This window comes from Lycorma delicatula, chromosome 2 (assembly GCF_047948215.1).
Source record: "Lycorma delicatula isolate Av1 chromosome 2, ASM4794821v1, whole genome shotgun sequence".
Taxonomy (NCBI): domain Eukaryota; kingdom Metazoa; phylum Arthropoda; class Insecta; order Hemiptera; family Fulgoridae; genus Lycorma; species Lycorma delicatula.
Genome location: NC_134456.1, coordinates 103,559,860 through 103,579,085, shown reverse-complemented (window position 1 = coordinate 103,579,085; position 19,226 = coordinate 103,559,860). Strand labels below are relative to the sequence as shown.

The 19,226-nt window shown below is 29.6% G+C and overlaps 1 protein-coding gene across 3 annotated transcripts in view; it reads left to right on the top strand.

Moving 5' to 3' along the window:
* Positions 1 to 19,226, top strand: part of LOC142319063 (agrin-like) — a 968,658-nt gene that overhangs the window by 328,449 nt on the left and 620,983 nt on the right. The window lies entirely within an intron of this gene.

The window sequence follows — 19,226 nt, the reverse complement described above, 5'->3', positions numbered from 1 at the left end:
GGTTAACTCGTCTTCCCAAATCAGCTGATTTGGAAGTCGAGAGTTACAGCGTTCAAGTCCTAGTAAAGCCAGTTATTTTTATACGGATTTGAATACTAGATCGTGGATACCGGTGTTCTTTGGTGGTTGGGTTTCAGTTAACCACACATCTCAGGAATGGTCGAACTGAGAATGTACAAGACTACACTTCATTTACACTCATACATATCATCCTCATTCATCCTCTGAAGAATTATCTAAACGGTAGTTACCGGAGGCTAAACAGGAAAAATAAAGAAAGAAAGATTTGATTATTTATTTGGAGTAAATAACGACTCGATTTAAAAAAAAAAAAAAAACTAGAAAAAATTAGAATAATTTCAAAAAGTAGCATGATGTGTTGTAAAGATAAATTTACAAACATAATTTAAATAACATAATTGTACTACGCTCCGGGTACACATAGACGTGACTTCGTTGGCTGTTACGGGAAGTAGAGTCCCGGTGAGGAAGCCGGTAGGACCCCCAACCCTGACAGTTGAGGTGAAGGCGGCTGGACAGTCGTACGCGGATGTTCTCCGGATAGTGAGGGATACCATGTCGCCGGGAGAAGCCAACATTCTGTCGGCACGTATGGATCAGGGAGAGGACCCCCACATAAGGGTTCAGGATCCTTTCGGTGGTCGGGTGTTCCATTTGCTGATAAACTACGTCGACGCCCTTACCTCGGAGAAGGAACATTAAGTGACATGAGGAAGACTTCTGGGTATTCGGTCACTATAAATGTCCTCTCCCTGAGGCCGTCGTATGGGAAAACTAAACGAGGCGACGGTGGCGATCCCGCCGCTGCTGGCCGAAGAACTGCTTAAAGTTGCCGACTTCGTGTATCGCCAGATAAATAGAAAGACCTGCAGCAAGAGTCTGATGTTCAGAATCAGCAATCAAAAGTGGGATAAAATATCCCCCGATATCCTTACATTTTGTTTCTTCGGAACGTGTACAATAAGTGCGCGGACAGTGTGTGATAAACTTCGAAGAGTGTGATAACAATAAAGGATATGAGCGAAGAGTGCATCACAAGATTATTATGTTTTTGGGGAGTGTTCAAATATCTACGGTTGAATATGAAAAACTGTTTTGGTGAGTTCGTTGTAAAGAAATTGCAAAGTGACATTATTCATTGATAAAAGTGTAAGTTTCATTTTGTAAACATCTGAAGTATGTAATTTTTGTATAAAGATAATAGTGGATTCCCTTATCCTTATTTTTCTGTTATAATGTTTTTTTTTTTTTTAATTTTATTAGCTATTTTAAATTTTATATTAGTAATAGAATTGTTTTTCAATTTATAATTTATTTATTTTCTACATAATATTATTCTAGAATAAATAAATTATATTAGAGAATTTTTACGTGTCCTATCGCTCAATATCCTTGTTAAACAGTTAACAAACGACAATAATATTAAAATAATTTTGAAAGAAATGGATTTTTTTGGAAAATTTCCTCCTCCTACAGAAAAAAAAGAAGCATAAAGAAAGTAATAAATATTATTTTACAGTACATTTTTGTTTTATTAATACTTTACCATAAAATGTAACCTTAAAATTCAAATTTTACTCCAAGTAAAGGAAGGATCTGTACTTGATAATTCTTACAAGATGAGAAGTGGCCTAAGATGTTACCTTTACTTACTCAACCTGATATAATAACAAAAGTATATATATATTTATATTATTGGTAGATATAAGGAAAAGAGTTCATATTACTTCAGAAAAATAGGAAAATTTTGATTGGTTTCCTACATTTATAAATATAGTTTTTGAAGCGTTAATATTATTCACACTGCTGAATATTGTTTTTTAATACATACAAATTTGGGAAAGCTAATATCATCAAATTACGAATTTGATTCCAGAAATATTAAAAGAAAAATAAATCGGACCATTATTGTAATAATATACAGGATGAAAATGAGAAAGAAAAGAGATTCAAAGAATTATTATTTTTTTGTTTGAATAACGTTTTTAATTGGTTTATTAACATAAGTAACAAGAAAAAATTAAATTTTTTTGAAACCAAAATCCTTCTCTACCTTACTGTGCTTGTTCTTTTTCGTTTTACTAGTAAGTTTATTTATTTATAAATTAATAATTTTAGTTGTCTTGCTCCATCAATTTTTCCTTTTAAGCTTTACTACAAATTATTTGATTTCTGTTTTCTTTTATTTTCTTCATAACAAATTTAATTTATTAAAAGTATGAATAAAAAACAATGAAAGTAATTATTTGACCACCAGAATTTTACGTTTCTTTTTTCGTGGTTTTTTCAAGTAATTTATTTTTGCATTCTTTTAAATTTCTTTTATAAAGAAATAAATTTAATAATAATATTTTTTCCTCGAAAGGAAGATAATGGATTAAATCGTTTATTCTTGATATGAAATATTTTATTATAAAATTTATTTGATAGGACGTTTATATAAATTTAATTATATTTAACAATATACTTTTTGTTGTTTTGTTGTCATCCATGTTCCCAAGGCAGCTTTATAAAAAAAGGCACACAAAAAAACAAAATGAAATAGTATAAAATGGAGATATTCCTTTTCTGTCTACACAGTAGGGCAAAGAATACGGTAGAATACATGAAAAGCTATGCGAGGCTCAGAGGGACAGATATATTAAAAGTTTTTCTGTGAATGGTCGGGGAACACCGCACGAGTAGAAGGGCGTTACGAAAGAGGGAAGGGTATAACGGTGGTCAAGTTTTGAGCCAGAATATAAATCCGATTCGAGATATGAAAAGTTGGACCCTGTTTCATGTCCAAGTTTTAGCTTACCCACCTAACAACCTCCTTCCTAACCCCATCTATGTGGAATTTTGAATACGTTCTCTGATGTGGATCCCTTACTAAGTCCGTACAAAGAACGACGCGTCTGAGTATCTGTATTTTTCAACTATAAAAAAAATACCGTCGCGATAAAGTTCACATTGCATCTCTATTTCCTACACGGTATAATATTACTTTCACATTCTGCTACATATTTATATTTTTTGATAAAATCAAACTACCTTTTAGGAAGTTTGATATGTATTAAATCAAACTTTTAATATGTATCCTTGTTCTTTAAATATATATTCGTACATTGATATTAGATTATGAATACAATATATTTTTATTAAAAATGCTGGAGATAAAACTGAATAATACAAATTATAATTATCATAAAATAAAATCGTTAAAAAATAAATCTGTGTTTTCTTTTTGCTTTTGAATTGTTAATTGATTCTAAATTAGTTCAAATTAGCCCTCAAAAATTAAATTTTAAAAGGGTTGGTTTTATACAACTATATGATTAATCATTTACGTTTTTTGAGATAACTGTTATAGTTTGTTTACGAAACAAAAGAATTTCTTTTTATTATGTAAAATTATAACCCTCTTATTATCTTTATTATTAATAACTTCCTTATTGTCTTGTTTATAAAAACCTATTTTTTCTGTAAATTATTAGATTATTTGATACGTAAACAACAGCTCGTCATTATTGAGTATTGAAAACAATATTTTCATCTTAAATATACCTATTAATATTGCAAATTATGAAAAAAAAAACAGTATGTATTTATTATCTTAGATGCTACTTTTAATCATTTTCTGTTTAGCCTCCGGAACCACTGTATGGTATAACTTCAGAGGATGAATGAGGATGTTACGTATGAATGTAAATGAAATACAGTCTTGTACAGTTTCAGGTCGACCATTCCTCAGATGTGTGGTTAATTAAAAATCAACTACCAAAGAACATCGGTATCCGCAATTTAGTATTCAAATCCATATAAAAGTAACTGTCTTTACTAGGATTTGTGCTTATCTTACATGCCACTGAAAAATTTTAGATGAAAATTTTTTGGATAAAATAATTATTAAGTATAACAATCGGAACTAAAAATAATTTTCAGCAGCTTTGTTATTACGGTACTAAAGTAAATATTAAATAAATTGTTAAACTATCCCTTTTTAGGAAATTAAATTATAAAAATATCTTTATTGTAGAACTTTTTTTTCTTTTTTTTCTCCTTTTTTTCCACGACCCCCCCCCCACACCGGAGCTAGATCCGCAACTAAACATAAACTCGGCTCCGAGTGGTGCCATAGCCTCTAACTACCTCGTCGGGAACAATGTTCCCTCCAGATGGCCGAGACTCTATCTTTTAGACGCCATGCCTTTAATGAGGAGACCCCAAAGGATCCCCCCACCGGGACTAGGTCTTACTTTCCTCCCAACGGTACCGCAAGGGAATCCCCACTCGATCATTGTAACCGGGAGACCGAGGCCTCCCACCCCCTCCCAGAAGTCAACTATTTGATTACTTACATGATAACGCCAATTTTCGAATTACATCAGACTAGTTTTGGATCAATAATTTCTATCGAATTTCAAATTAATAAATCACTCAGGGGGTTCAGAACCCTTTTGTAAAAAATTTCTATTAAAAATTATTCAAGCCTTGTGTTTGAAATTTGTAGTTATAAAAGTGTACGTAGGTAACAGGATAATACGCGGTATTTTAAATAAATCTTCCCGTTTGAAAAAAAAATTGTATATCCGTATAATCGCATATCCAATTGAATATCCATTTAAAATGACTATATTAAAAATAATGTAATTATTTTGCAATTCAGATTTATAGTAAAATATATATAAAATTGTTCCGACCAATTCAAATTAATTAGTTTTAATAGATTCCAGATTATGATGAACTTACCCTAGAAGCGCCTCTTCTTCACAGTTTGTATTTTAGTTACACTTAATTGCCAGCAGCAGCAGTAGAAGTAGTACTATAGCAGTATTAGCAATCAATGATGCTGCTATAGTTTTACAGCTACTATAGTTTTATAGTCTCACCAACAGCATTGAATTTTTTTTCCTTTAAAATTCATTTACTTTTCTAATTTCTGAATTTGGTTTTTATATCACTTTAATTCATTTTTAATATAAAACACAAATTCATCATCAATCATCAGATTTTTTTTTTTAGAAACCAATCCTTTCCAAAACTTTTCATTTTACTATAATTCCATTAAACAAACAAACCATTAAAAACAAATAAACCATTTTCTTAAAAAACGAAAACTTTTAATTTTTTTGACTAAGTAAAGCTTTAATTAAAAAAAAAAAAAAACTAATCACTTTGAATATTGCGATTTTTTTTTATTAATGTATTTTTTCTTTTTAACGAATTTTTACTACATAAATGTCAAAATATCGTTTAAGTTTGCTTCTATGTATCAGAAATGTGAAAATATATATATATTAATTGTATTTCTGGCAAGAAATGAGTGTTTTTCTAAACTTTCACCATGTTCAGTTGTACGCATATCATATTTTCGATTATTATCTGATGCCCATAATGAAGATAAATAACCGATATAACAAATTGCGTAATTATTACAGTTGATTTTTTTTTTAATGGCATTAATTATAATTCTCTGAATTGTTATTTTTATAACAACTTCATTCATAAGCTAATTTTTTATTACCAGTTATGAATCACATTTATACTGTGCAACCTGGTTTAGGAAGAATTCCATCTCATCTTTACCACTTATGTTTTTTTTTTTTTTTAAATAATTATTATACAAAAGAAATTAAAAAACTACACAGAAATTTTCCGAAGAATTAAACATTTAAAACAGGATACAAAGAAGAACTTGGATGATAAATTCACTTCGTCTATTCATGTTAATAACAAAAGCGTAATCATTTGTTAAAATCCTGCTTCCGAAATGAGAATATAAAAAATATTCCAGGAAATGATAAATAAAATTTTTCACAATTTTTTCGTAAAAAATTGAAATACTGAGATATTCAAGTATCTTATAATGAATTTAAAAAAAACCACGAAGAAGAGGTTTTAATTTCCTTATCCCTTCCGGACCTTTATTCCCTCACACCACAAAATTAAAAAAAAAAAGACATTGTAGTATTTGGACTTTTATCAGAATGTGATATACCTTCGAAAAAAGTCATCTGAAAGAATAAGATTTTCACAGTTTCCCCCATCACTAAAGGGTTTGTGAGCTCTCTAGCTCCTCAATTAATAAAAGATGGTATATAATGATACGATATATATATATTAGGCTGTTTTTTTCCAAAATGTATTCTATCGTAAGAAAAATTAACATACATAATTGAGCCCAAAACTTTCTCTTACTTTCCATCTACATTTAGCCGATCCTCAACACTTCAGTCCCATACATTTAGGGAGCTCCAAACCACTAAAATTTAGATTTTGTTTTTATAATTTATTTTACCTTTAATAATACCGATAACTGGTTCATAAATTCGTTGACGATTTCCATGATTTTAATCCTCTCTTTATGTACATTTCCCATACCTAAATTATCATATACTAGTATAAATAAAAAAGAGTATTCAAGAGTTAAAAATTCATAAGTTTGAATTATGAAATAAATGGTTGTAAGTTATATATTCTTATAAAATTTAGGTGGATGTTGGAAGGAATCTAGAGTTAACCAAATTTTAGTTTATGTCAAATCGATTAAATGTTAGGCTATTGACATCGTTGACGTATAAATAGAAAAAGTAAAGAATAAAATGACATTTCAATCAAATAAAATGATCAAATATTACGGTTGATTGCTTTTTAATTTTCCGCTGAAAAATATTTTTCTGTACTGTACGTCAGAAATAATAAACCAAATTCAACGATGAAACCAACTGAAAAATGATTCAGTCGTTTTTCTTGCTCTTTTTACTCATCTTATCCTCGTACATTCTTTTTTATTACTTTTATTACTCTTATTCTTGTGGAAATATTCCAGCTACTAACCCCTGCCTGGATGCGTTGTTGGTGTGGTTAACCTAGTTGATATTTTTTTTCTTTTCTTTTTTCTTTCTTTTTTTTTTTTGAATTGAAGTTCTTAAGCCGTGCTCCATTTTGTACTGCCTTTTTAGAAGCTTCTACTTTTGTAAAGTAGGGGACAGTAATGTGTACTACACATTTCGTTGCCTTAATTCAGTTACAACCCTTTCCACTTTATATAAACTACTGGGGCGTGTTCAAGCTTCTCTAAAGCGACTGCTATCGAATAAAACCGAGTTTTAATCCACTTAACTATACTTTAAAGTTAAAACATTATCATTACACAAGCAATAGACGAAATTTAACAAAAAATAAATTATTTGCACGTTAAAATCGTTTAAAATTGATTAATGTTTAGAATTAGTCATGATTCTTTACAAATATGTTCATTTATTTCTTTATGCAGCTAGTTTGTTATAAAACTGCTGTCTGTTAATTTAATTTATGATGTAAATATATTTTGGTAAGTTTTAGAGATAAAAGTTTATTCTAATCAATATCATTTTATTAATTTTATAATTTTTAATTTTTATTAATATAATTAAGATCATGTGGCCAACATTACAAAACATTTACACAATTATATTTTTAAATAAATTGAACATAAAAACTCTAAATACCTAAAAATTATTTATAATTTACAGTATCATAGAAAATTAGGTAACATTATTGAAGACAGGTAGCAGCTGAGAAATATTATGATAAACTAGCCATTACACGTCAAAATAAAGGAGATGATTCAATTTTAGATCTTTTCTAAAAAATAAATAAATTCCTTAATTTAAATAAATTAAAGAATAAAAATATTATTTAAATAAAGGATAAATTCCTTAATTTGTATTGTTTTGGTTTTACTTGGTAAAAAAAGTAGGAAATAGCATATATTCAATATACGGAGAAAACATTTTCTCATACAAAATAGAAAGAATATAAATATAGCATTGCTTTAATCTTGCAAGCAAAATTGTTTTATACTGAAATATTTCTCCATTAAATATATTCAATTTTTGTTCGTGTAGACTGTGTTGAATATTATAAAGAGATGACTAATCCATAATTGTTCGCCTCAGCGTTTATACATTAGGATTGAATATTCTCATTTTTTGACGAACAGTAGTTAACTAATAAGTGTATGTAATATCTGAAGCGGGTCCATAGTATTGTATGGCATCCCCTCCTCTGCTCTTAACATCGCTCGCGACTTCTCACACCAGCAGCTAAAACACTTTTTTCCAAATGTCACATCAATATATTTGCAATGACTTGCTCTGTATCTAATTATGACGTCACTATTACAGAAACGAAACATATTCTGGTAATTTGTTATGTATATAAATAAAAATGTAAATGTTCGTTTGTTCAAAATCTTAACTCTGAAAGTTCTTCACCGATTGCTTTGAAATTTTGACGCAACGTTGTTTTCGAATACGCACGTGTTTTTCCCTAATATGTCACACCTGTGACCGGTGTGACAGGTGTTTTTACCTGTCACAGGTAAAAACATGCTTTTAAAAAAACAAAATAAACAGCGCTATCTGTTGAACGTAAAAGAAACACACGCTATAATAAATATTTTATGATTCCTTTTTATGTTTCCGATATGTATGTCCGCAATAGACTAAAAAACTACTGAACCGATTTACGCGCGGGGAAAAAGGCAGAAGGAAAAAATCGAAAAAGGGAAGAAGGGGAAAATGAATAAAGAAAAAAGGGGAACATGGGGAAATAGAACGGGGGAAAAGAAAAGGGGAAAGAAAATGGGAAAAAGGGAGATAAGGGAAACAGAAATGGGGAAGAAAAGAGAAGGGGTAGAAAAAAGGGAAATAGGAGAAATGGAAAGGGAATATGATACAAATGAAAATAGGAAAAGGATATGGGGAAAAAGAAAAGTGGATAAGGGAGAAAGGGTAAAAGGGAAAAGGGAAAGATTAAATTTTTTGACGTTCTGTAATGTTCATTTTGTTAATGTTTTATCAAACTTTCAGTTGTGTTCATTTAATCTATCTATTTAAATCTATCTATCTATATATATATATATATATATATATAAACTCAAATCTAGTAATAGTGAAGCGTTACCGGGTCTTCCAGTTACAAATAAAATTATTTATGCCTTATATTTTGTTCAAGTTGTATTTATTGTAATTTATTTATTTATTTCTTGAAAGTATATGTTCTTTATTCAAGTATGTTAAACTAAGGTTTTGCTATAAATTAACAGTAAAAATGACGTGATACAAAAGTTTACAACATGAGTTATTTATTTATTATAGGCTATAATGTTATTTTCTTTGATGTGGCGTAGTTATTTAGGAAAATTATTTTTAAATAGGACGTACGCATTACTTTTGTGGCACCCAACAGCATATGTTCCGCATGTCCGGTTGAAAGATTGGTGTAGAGGAGGCCAGAAGAGACAGCTTGTTGTAGATCTCTCCTTTAGACTTTACATATAAATGTGTAGAAACGTAACAGTCATTTTTCATGAATGCTTAGTAATGATTTATTAATTAATAGTATTATAATAATAGTAATAATATTTACAATAATAAAAGTTATTAGCTCATTGTGTTGAAAGTTATTATTCTGTAAATCGATTTATTAATGTTGTTAATTAGTATTAAGGTTTCTGATTCATAAAAAGAATACATATTATTAGTTTCCTTGGATGTCCAGTAGATTCCTTGATGCACTCATTTAAAATGTTGTTTAAATAAAGGAGTGGAGTGGTATGGCGTGCATTGTTAAGAGACGTACTTCAGTTTGTTACAAGTTTGTTCATTCATTGAAAGTATCTGATCGTACTGTAAATAAAAAACGTAAAATGTTTTAACTTAATGATAAAAAAAGGTTTTAATTAAACGAATAATAATGAAACTGTTGTACCTGTTCTAAGTAAATTCGATTTTATAAGTCCTCTTTCAGAACAGTTGGGTGATATAAAAACAACAAAAAATTTACAAAGCATTGCATCATGTCTTATAAATCATTATATCTACCTAAAACGTTACAAAACGTAGAAAAAGAGATAATAATATGGCTGGAAGACTAAATACAGAGAAAGTTTTGTTCATGTTCAGCAATGATTTGGGGAAAAATATTTAGGTTTTACAATAAATTTTAGTAAAAGATACTCAAGTCCACCTACCTCCTCGTACAATATTAAAATGCTCCGTAGTCACATAATGTTTGAACGACTACTAGATAAATCTCCATAAGCGGATTACGAAGTATCTAAGTATATCATAATTTTTTATAGATTTTTAAAGAGAAAGTTTACTTCCAGAAAATGTTTCAATACATACAGAGCTATTCTATTTTCTTGGAAAATAATACCCTGATATTCGTTTTTATTTTCATACGTAGAAAAAATACCCGCTTAATGTAAAGTTGCAAAAGATTTATTAAAACTTTTAATTATGCTGAAATGTATCAGGTGAATGTTAATTAAACCAATATTAATATACAAATCCTTGAAGTATGTGCTTTAAAAAAGCAAATTCAAAAACAATTACTAGTTCTGGTGAACGAATAGGTACTACTTTGAGTAATAACGAAGCATTTCATGGACTAATTTTTTAACAATTTTATTCCTCACATTAAATGATATTACCAATAATTTAGCATTCAAAGCCTTTTGGTAACAAATAACACTCCTGAAAATCTTAGCTGAGCGACATAAAGAAGGCAAATTATAAAGTCCCAGTAAAATTTTGAGCTCCTTACTGATCATTCTTATTACGCTCTGTGTCACAAAGGAAAGTGCTTCACTGAAACCATTCATTACGATAAATAATTAAAAACTATTCAATAATTTTAAAAATTATAAATTAATATTTAAAAAATGTTTAAAAATCTTTGAATTGTTTGATTGTATTGTGAACATAAAAAGCTTGACGAATTGGTCGAATGAAAAAATATTAAACTCCTTTTGAAAAAACTACGGCGAGAGATTTTTAAAATAGAATTTTCCAAAATCGAAGCAGCACCTTCACAAAACAACTAAATAAGAAAGCATTTTCCAGAAGCCTTTTTTATGATTTACAAGCAGATGAGACAAAAATGAATTACTGATGTTAGATAATAATAAATGAATTAGTTTAGAGCTGATAAAACAAGAGTGTGATAAGAAATATGACAAAATTAATTAAGAAATTGACGAAATTTTACCTAAATAATTATCGTTTTTAAATCATGATTCAAAATGTCAGTGGTAATCATTTGAAGTGAAAATCCTGAAGATAGACTGCAGTCAAAATATATAGAAAGGAAATAAAATCTCCGCGGCGGAGTATAGCGTTTTCATCGCTTATGTGGCGAAATCATTAAGAAAAAGAAAGTTTGCTCTGATAAAACAAACAAAAAAATTTTTTTTTAATGTTTAAACGAACAACGACAACCGTGAAACAGAATTTAAATATGAGTTCTTATCTGGTTTGTAATAAAATATTGCATTTAATTGATAGGTTATCCTTGTCTTGATTAAAGTATTATTATAGTAATTTTATTATGATCTATAGATTCGTATTTTAAAAGCTGATAAATTTTAGCATTTTAAATGGGAATTTAATTTTAGATTGTTTTAAAGAGAATAGAAACCACATTTCATCCATATAAACAAATTCATTTATATCTGTTAGGTTTCATTCATATCTCTTAGGTTAAGTGTATTTCCTCTGAAGTATTATCTAAACGGTAGTTACCGGAGGCTAAACAGGAAAAAAAAGAGAGAGGTTAAGTGTACAGAAAAAATGGTGCACTACTAAGTTCAATGGAGTTCAACACTTGTTAAAGTTACTTTATTTAAATATGTTATGTAATATGTGATTCTACTCGTATAATGAAAGATTTAAGATAGACTGTATTATAAAAATAATTTATTTGAGTTTATGACTGAAGAACGCGATTTGTTTGAGTTGCATTTGAAAACTTTTATGCAAATATACTAAGGCAAATAATCGAATGGTCCACTGGTAACTGAAAAACGTTTTCATTCAGATTTAACCTTCATACCCTCTTTAAAAATTTATTCTCTTCACTACACATTCTGGGAATCAACATGTCTGTTCAACCTATTCCTAGTACATTCTATTCCTTTCCTAGTACCCACTCGTAGTACATTCCGTGTACATAATACATACTCTTACACATTAGAAACAATACATTTATTCGTTTCCGAGATATAATGTTACGGATGTATAAAACAAACTGTTTTTTCTTTAAAAAGATTAAAATACCCAAGCGACCTATTAAATATAAATGAGTTTTCTTGTTCTTTTCTTGTTTGTAGTTATCAAATTATGACAATTATTATTTGTTTATTATTTACTATAGTGTCATAGTTACGTCATATGCAGATGACGTGGCAATCTTGTTGGTTGATGATAGCATGAATATTTCCTCGGAGAAATTACAATCTGTACTGGATGCCATCAGCGTTTGGCTGCGTAAATGGAGAATAAAGGTAAATCCAACAAAGTCCAGCCATATAACGTTCAGGATGAGAAGAAAAGATTGACTGAAGTTTACTTGGGCTTTTCAGAATACTTGGGCTTTTAACTTGATCGCCATTTAAGTTGGAGAGATCATGTAAGGGAGAAAAAAAGTTGCTTGACATTATGTTTAAAAGGTTGTATCCGATATTAGGCAACAGATCCAACAAGACTTTCGTTATCCAACAAGATTCTGCTTTATAAGGCTTTCTTGAAGCCGGTGTGGATTACGGAATTGGACTTTGATCCAGAATAAAATACTACAGAACATAACCCAAGCACCATCATTCGCAAGGAATACCGAGATCCACGATTACATAGGCATTCCAAACGTTCAAGAAAAAGTTCAGTGCCTAGGTTCGAGATATGTATTCAGGTTGGAGAAGCATATTAATCATCTAGCTTTGAGTTTACTTGACAATATTGAGGATATTAAGAGGCTGAAAAGACTCCATTTGTTTGATCTCGTTGGTGGAACGTTATGATGATCCGGTTTGTTGGAGATAACATTTCGTGTAACTATTTTGTTTTATTTACGGTTATTCAAATTTATGGATGCTTGCGTTTATTATCTTTCTATGGTTATTTTAAAGTTAATGTTTTATTTTGTCCTATTTACTTCTTGATTAATGGTGTGAAGAATTTTCTTATATTCAAGGGCGTTGTCAAATATTATATTATTTCATTGTTACTAGTATTTATTCATAGGATTTATCTTGTATTTATCATAATAATTGTTTTTTTACTCATTGAAGATTATCATTGGATGATCTTATTTCAAGTGATAGTTGTTTAGTATAAAATTTAAAAGAATTTCCTTTTTTTCTTCTTAAAGTACAATTAACCAATAAAAGTCACCGACTGTACAATCAGTGGTTGAGTGAAATATTAATTATAATAATAATAACGTTCCATATAATTATGCTGACTGATTTATGACGCTTTATCCTCTTTTGATTCCTCACTAATGTTTTATTTTCTTTCATTACTTTATCTTTTCTTCAATTCTTCACAATCTCACCAATTATACAAAGTTCATATGAAATTGTTTGATACGACATATTCCACAGTTTTAACTACATAATTCTATAATTTACGGAGAACTAGATAATTTATTATTTAATGAATAATTGTGTAGATAATGTATTAGATAATTTGTAATTTAATCTCTGTATAATAGAATTTTATTAATCTAATTGTAACATTAGTGAATTTCAGTTCATTATTTCCTTCTACTCAGGTGGTAGTGCCGGGCTCTCGCTGACTAAAACCCCTCTCCTTCAACCCATGGATGACCGTACCCGCTATAACCATAACATACATTTCGGTGGTTAATTACAGAGGAAAGGGGCAGTAAAGAACTCAGTGGAGTCCAACGGCATCAACTGACGACGCATATCTACTACCAGACGCAGATGGACGCACCTACTGCCGCAGTCTATTCATCTAAACTACTTTCTCCTTTTTCGCTGATAATGCCTCTCACCATCTCGGAATCTGCATGCCGCTTTTCGATGCCTGACAACATAACGCAGCTATACTGTCTGCGAAAACCGGCCCTGTTACCTCTGTACATCGGTTGTTTTACACTGTCCACGTTTGGAGTGAAAGTCGACATGTTCGACATCTTCAAGAATACTGGTTGTTGTATTTCAGCATCTGGCGTACAGATACGATCTGAAGCACCATGACTTGACAGGACCTGGGTGAGTCAATAGTCGACGTCTGTAAACTCTCTGACGACCCAAGAAGCTGCAAACTTGATAAACCTATACATCCATCTGACTTTATCGGTCATCTCCCACCGGGACTCCAACCTATCCAGTAGAATATTGTACGACGATTCGCGGTCCTCTCCACAGTAACATTCCTCTTTAAACCTTGCAGCAAGTCCTGCAATGGCCTACCGGCAATGTCAAAAGCCCCCTCAGAAGAAAACCCGAGCAGGTTGACTAATGAGCGGTCAACACGCTCAATGATCAACCTGGCACACTAAGCATTCAAGGTCTCTATCCAAGCTGGAACCCCTTAAAAAAAATTAAATTGATTACGCTAAAATGAAGAAACCGTTTAGAAGCTGTAGGACCTTTAATATTTGAGATAAACCCGATCAACGTCTTCTTGATTTTAATCACGATCTCAACTATACATCTTCGAAATCGAATTTCAGTACATTGTATTATTTAAAAAGTCAATTTAAGTTAGTCCTTAATTGACTTTTAAAATAAGGTTGTATTGGATTGGACGTTTTAATTAAAGTCCCGAAAATGTTGGCTTTTCTGTAAGCCAAATAATAATTTGGTTTTTATCTTTAACTGTAGTTAAAGATAATTTTTTTCATCTTAGCAACAATTATATAATGTTTGATACAAAGAAGTTGGCCTCAAAAATAAACCTTTTCTCTATTTTACTTTAAAAATGTATGTGATAACTATTTTTAGAAGAAAATTAATCGTTAAGTACAATACTTAAAAAGCATACTTTAACGCTCTTTCAAAAATTGGATTATACATAAAAATGAAAAATTGCAGTACATAAAATTGAGTTACTTATATTACTACTCTTGTTATTTATACCTTGCCAACAAACATTTACCAATTTTACTATTTGCAATTTATTACAGTAGTCTAAAAATATAATGAAAAATTGTATAGCGTTATACATTTAAAATTCATTAAAATATTACTTACTGTTGAAATTTCACTATATTAAAACTCGCTGAAATAAATTTCATGGAGGTTTAATTTAAAAAAAAAATAATATACGTAGAATAGTAAAGATTTTATATGAATATTGTATTGATAAAAGTTGTCAATAAACCCGTCAGGGTTAACACCTGTTGAACAGGAATTCTTATTTTCTGTGTGTGTTTCTTATAAAACATTAAAATAAGAAGTATTTACGAAGAAAATCTATACTGGAAGTAAACTTTCTTGGTTATAAAGCAACAGAAATTTTGCATTTGTTGTATTTGTTACATTGAAGTTTCGTTCTTTGAAATTTTGAATTTTTATTATATTCATTTCATTTTTAGATTTTAGTTTCATCCTACAGAATTGCTTTACAATCATGGTGAATTTAAAAATGTTTCATATAGTTAGGGATTGTGGAACTTTATCTTCCATTTTTTATACCACTCAGTCATATTGTGTTCCTGTCTGCATTCTATACATCGTTATCTTATACAGTGTTAACTATATGGTATTAAATTTTCTTTGTTGTTCGAATTATGAGCTTCAATTATAAACATATGTTTATCATAGTCATCCTGCGTCTGGATATTAATTAGATAATATTTCTCGGAATGTGGTTTGATAGATGAATTTTATGCATTATATTATCAAAGTCGCAACAACTTGTGATAAATTATTTACTTTTCTTTGTCTTATATTTGATAAAATCTTTTGTAAGACTTTAGTAATTTTATTATCTGTGGTATGCACTTCTAGTTTGAACATATTCTGACCATTCCTTGGAATAGCAAGTGGAACAAATTTTAGATGATAGGCCAATAACCGGTATTATAGATCGATATATATGTATATATATAATAATTGTTTTTTTACATCTTCTGTCTCCCAAGACATTTCTTTTTCCTTAATTATTGTGTTTATTTATATCTTACGCTCTCTTACGGTTACCAGTAGAAGATTTATGAATTTTGCAGCGTGTACCTGACCGAGATTTGAACTCGGTATTTCCAGACCGAGATACTACCGCTCTATCTATCTAAAGGCCGAGATACTACCACTCCTAGATCAGCATAATATAAATAAAATAGAAAAATGAATATCTTATAATCTTTATAATCCAGTATATAAATAAAATATTTTCATACAGTTTACTCAAGTAAAGTGTGTTTTACACACTTAAGTAACTCAAAATAATAAGTAGCGAAGAAGGAAAATACAAATTCTCTTCCATCCTTATTTGTTTTCTCCTTTACTTTTTTTCCTGGTCGCAACTGAAATATTTGTTTTTTGTTATTTCCTCGATGCCCTTAAAACTTTTTAAACTTAAATTTTATTTAAATTCTAGTTAAATTTGAAATTAAAACTTCTGTAATCGTCTATACTTCTACAACGAAATCAGAAGAGAAGCCGTGACAGCTTTATGTTAGGTTTTTACGAATTTTCAGCAATAAAGATGAAATGATAAGTGGATAATTTCCAGTAGATATAAACCAACGCTGATATTTCTAATATTTATCGAGAATAGTTTCTAATATATTTAATTTTTTAATCTAATAGAAATTAAATATTTTCTAATAAGGTTTATTAATCATAATCCTAACAAATAGTAAACCTCATTCCTTACTATCTCATCATTACTATTCCTTCAAGTTTTGTTTTTCTAATTTACATTATCTTAATAGCCGTAAAAACTAAATTAAATTAATATATGTTAGATTTTTATGTTAATAGTCTGTACTGAGGGTTGCATATAAGTCTTAACGACAAGTTTGCTACTGTTTTCACATATTCTATAATAACAATACAACTGCAATAATGGTTCAAAAAATGAAATTCATGTCAATGTTTCTTGTTATATTTAAATTTTTCTTTCTTTTTATCTTTAACTTTTATATATTTATATTTTTTATTTTACCACCATAAAATAATTCCCTTAGAAAACCACAAAACTTATTATTATTTCTTCCAAAGTTTTTTTTGCATTAGCTTTTAGTACAAGTAGGTGTAAAATTATTTATTTCTAGCTTAGTTTTGTTGCATTCTTCTGAAATTTAATTAATTTGTTTTATTTCTAAATTAATTTATTTTAAAAATGTTTAGATTATTTTTTTAGTTTAAAGATTTGTAGATAACAGAAAAATCAGCTATTATTTTAAAATTAACTGACTTTTTTTTTATTCTTGTGGACAGATTTTAACAGTTTTATATTAGTAATTTCACTTTAATATTTGCACAATAAAAATAATTATGGAAGTAGCAATTTAAGTTATTTTGAAAAATTTACATATTGATCCAAATTTGTCCTTTTTTCTTTTCATAACACTATGATATTTCGTACTGTCTTTTAACAAATATTATATACATATATTTATATAGAGCTATAATTAAGCTGCTCAATTAGAAGAGTAATTAAGTCTTTCTGAATGAATTATATTATTCCTGAATCGTACTTGGAATTATTTCGTACAATGTAAGGGTGGTTTTTTTTTACTCGTGTCAGTAATTTTTAAGATCAGGTAGAGTGAGTGAGTGAATTGCGTTGACGTGACCAGGAGTCGTATCATGCGAAGAAAGCTTCTTTACTCCCCCCCTTTTCGATACTTACTATCCAGTATTACACAACAGCTCAAAAGCATTGGCCTGGCAATGGCAGGAAACTCATTACAGCTAGAACTAGCCACTGCTGCTTAAATCTTCTTCGCCACATAAGATTTAAAGGTTCATGTGAATTAAAACACAAAGTATTGAATTTTAGTTATTAAATAATTTTTTTTTTAAAAAATCATTTTAAAATTTCATTAATTCTATATTTAATGTTAAACTTTTGAACATAAAACTTAAAAGGTTTTTAATAAATAATTATGTATAACTGGATTTTTTAAAAAAAGATGTTACGTAATTTTTTCAGATTTATATAAAATAAGCTTACTTAATTATTTTTCTCTCTTACTCCTTCTTCCTTTTTTAATTTGTTAAAAATTTATGGTATATATTTCCCTAGTAAAAAATAAATTCTTTAGGAGAACATAAGACTTTATTTTTATTGCCTCCGATAAAAATAGTACATAAAAAAGGGAGCCTGTCTCTCAATAAGGCTTTTGTTATTATTTCTTTTGATATTATTTCAATATTAATAAATAGATATTTTCGTAAACGAATAAATGTATATTTAAAATTTCGTACACGCATATCATTTCGCACAGTTATATCACGACTCTTTCAACGTGAGAATTATTTGTGACGTGCTTTCTCAATTTGAAATATGAGTAAAGGAGTACGGCTTTCTTCATTGGAAGGTAAAGATTTTTTGGTATTTATGTTTTTCCAGCGATTTCCGCATTGTACATGAAATTCTTCATGTACAATGTATCCAGAATCACCGGGACTATCCTCAATATTTTCTGCTCCCAGGTCTTCCTGACCTGATCGATTAGTTTCTCTTTTTTCCCATATCTTATCAATGTATTTATTTTTAATACTGAAGATCACTGAAATGGGTACATTGATGGTAGCGTCATCTATTCCAGTTTATGCTGCAGGATAATATTTGCCTGTTGTATACCACCGATCAGTCCAGCAGGACAGTTTCATCATACAAGACCTTGTATCAATAAATTTTACAACGGTATGTGGGCTGTAACGGTAGTAGCGGATGGAATCATCAAGGAGACCCCAGCACAATAAAACTTATGGTGAAGGATACTGCAAACTGGATACCGATATATTTGGAAGTATATTCCCTGGGAGCTATAACCTGACACCCACTTATTACGTGTTAGATGGAATTTCTTGTCATATTAAAAAGTCGGCAAAAATTCGATGTATCATTCTGATATTCTGCAGTAATTTATTTAAAGCGCTGAGTACCGAATGACAGTCCTGACGAAGCTCTTGGCATATCTTAGCCATGGAAAAGAAGCATCATAATACCTATAACGTTGTCCTAATGCCAATAATGGTGGCACTCATTAATTCTATTTTCATTAGAATGAACGATTTCTAGAGAATAGAGATCCGTCACCTGAAAGAATGGTGTGTGCCTAGCATCGGCCTTTACAAACCTTCTGTGAAGCATGCTGGTTTTGTTATTTCTAGAAAATAAATTTGAAAATTTAGCAGCGGTTTTGCATAAACCTGTAACAAATCTACAAACCACGTTTACCGTAGT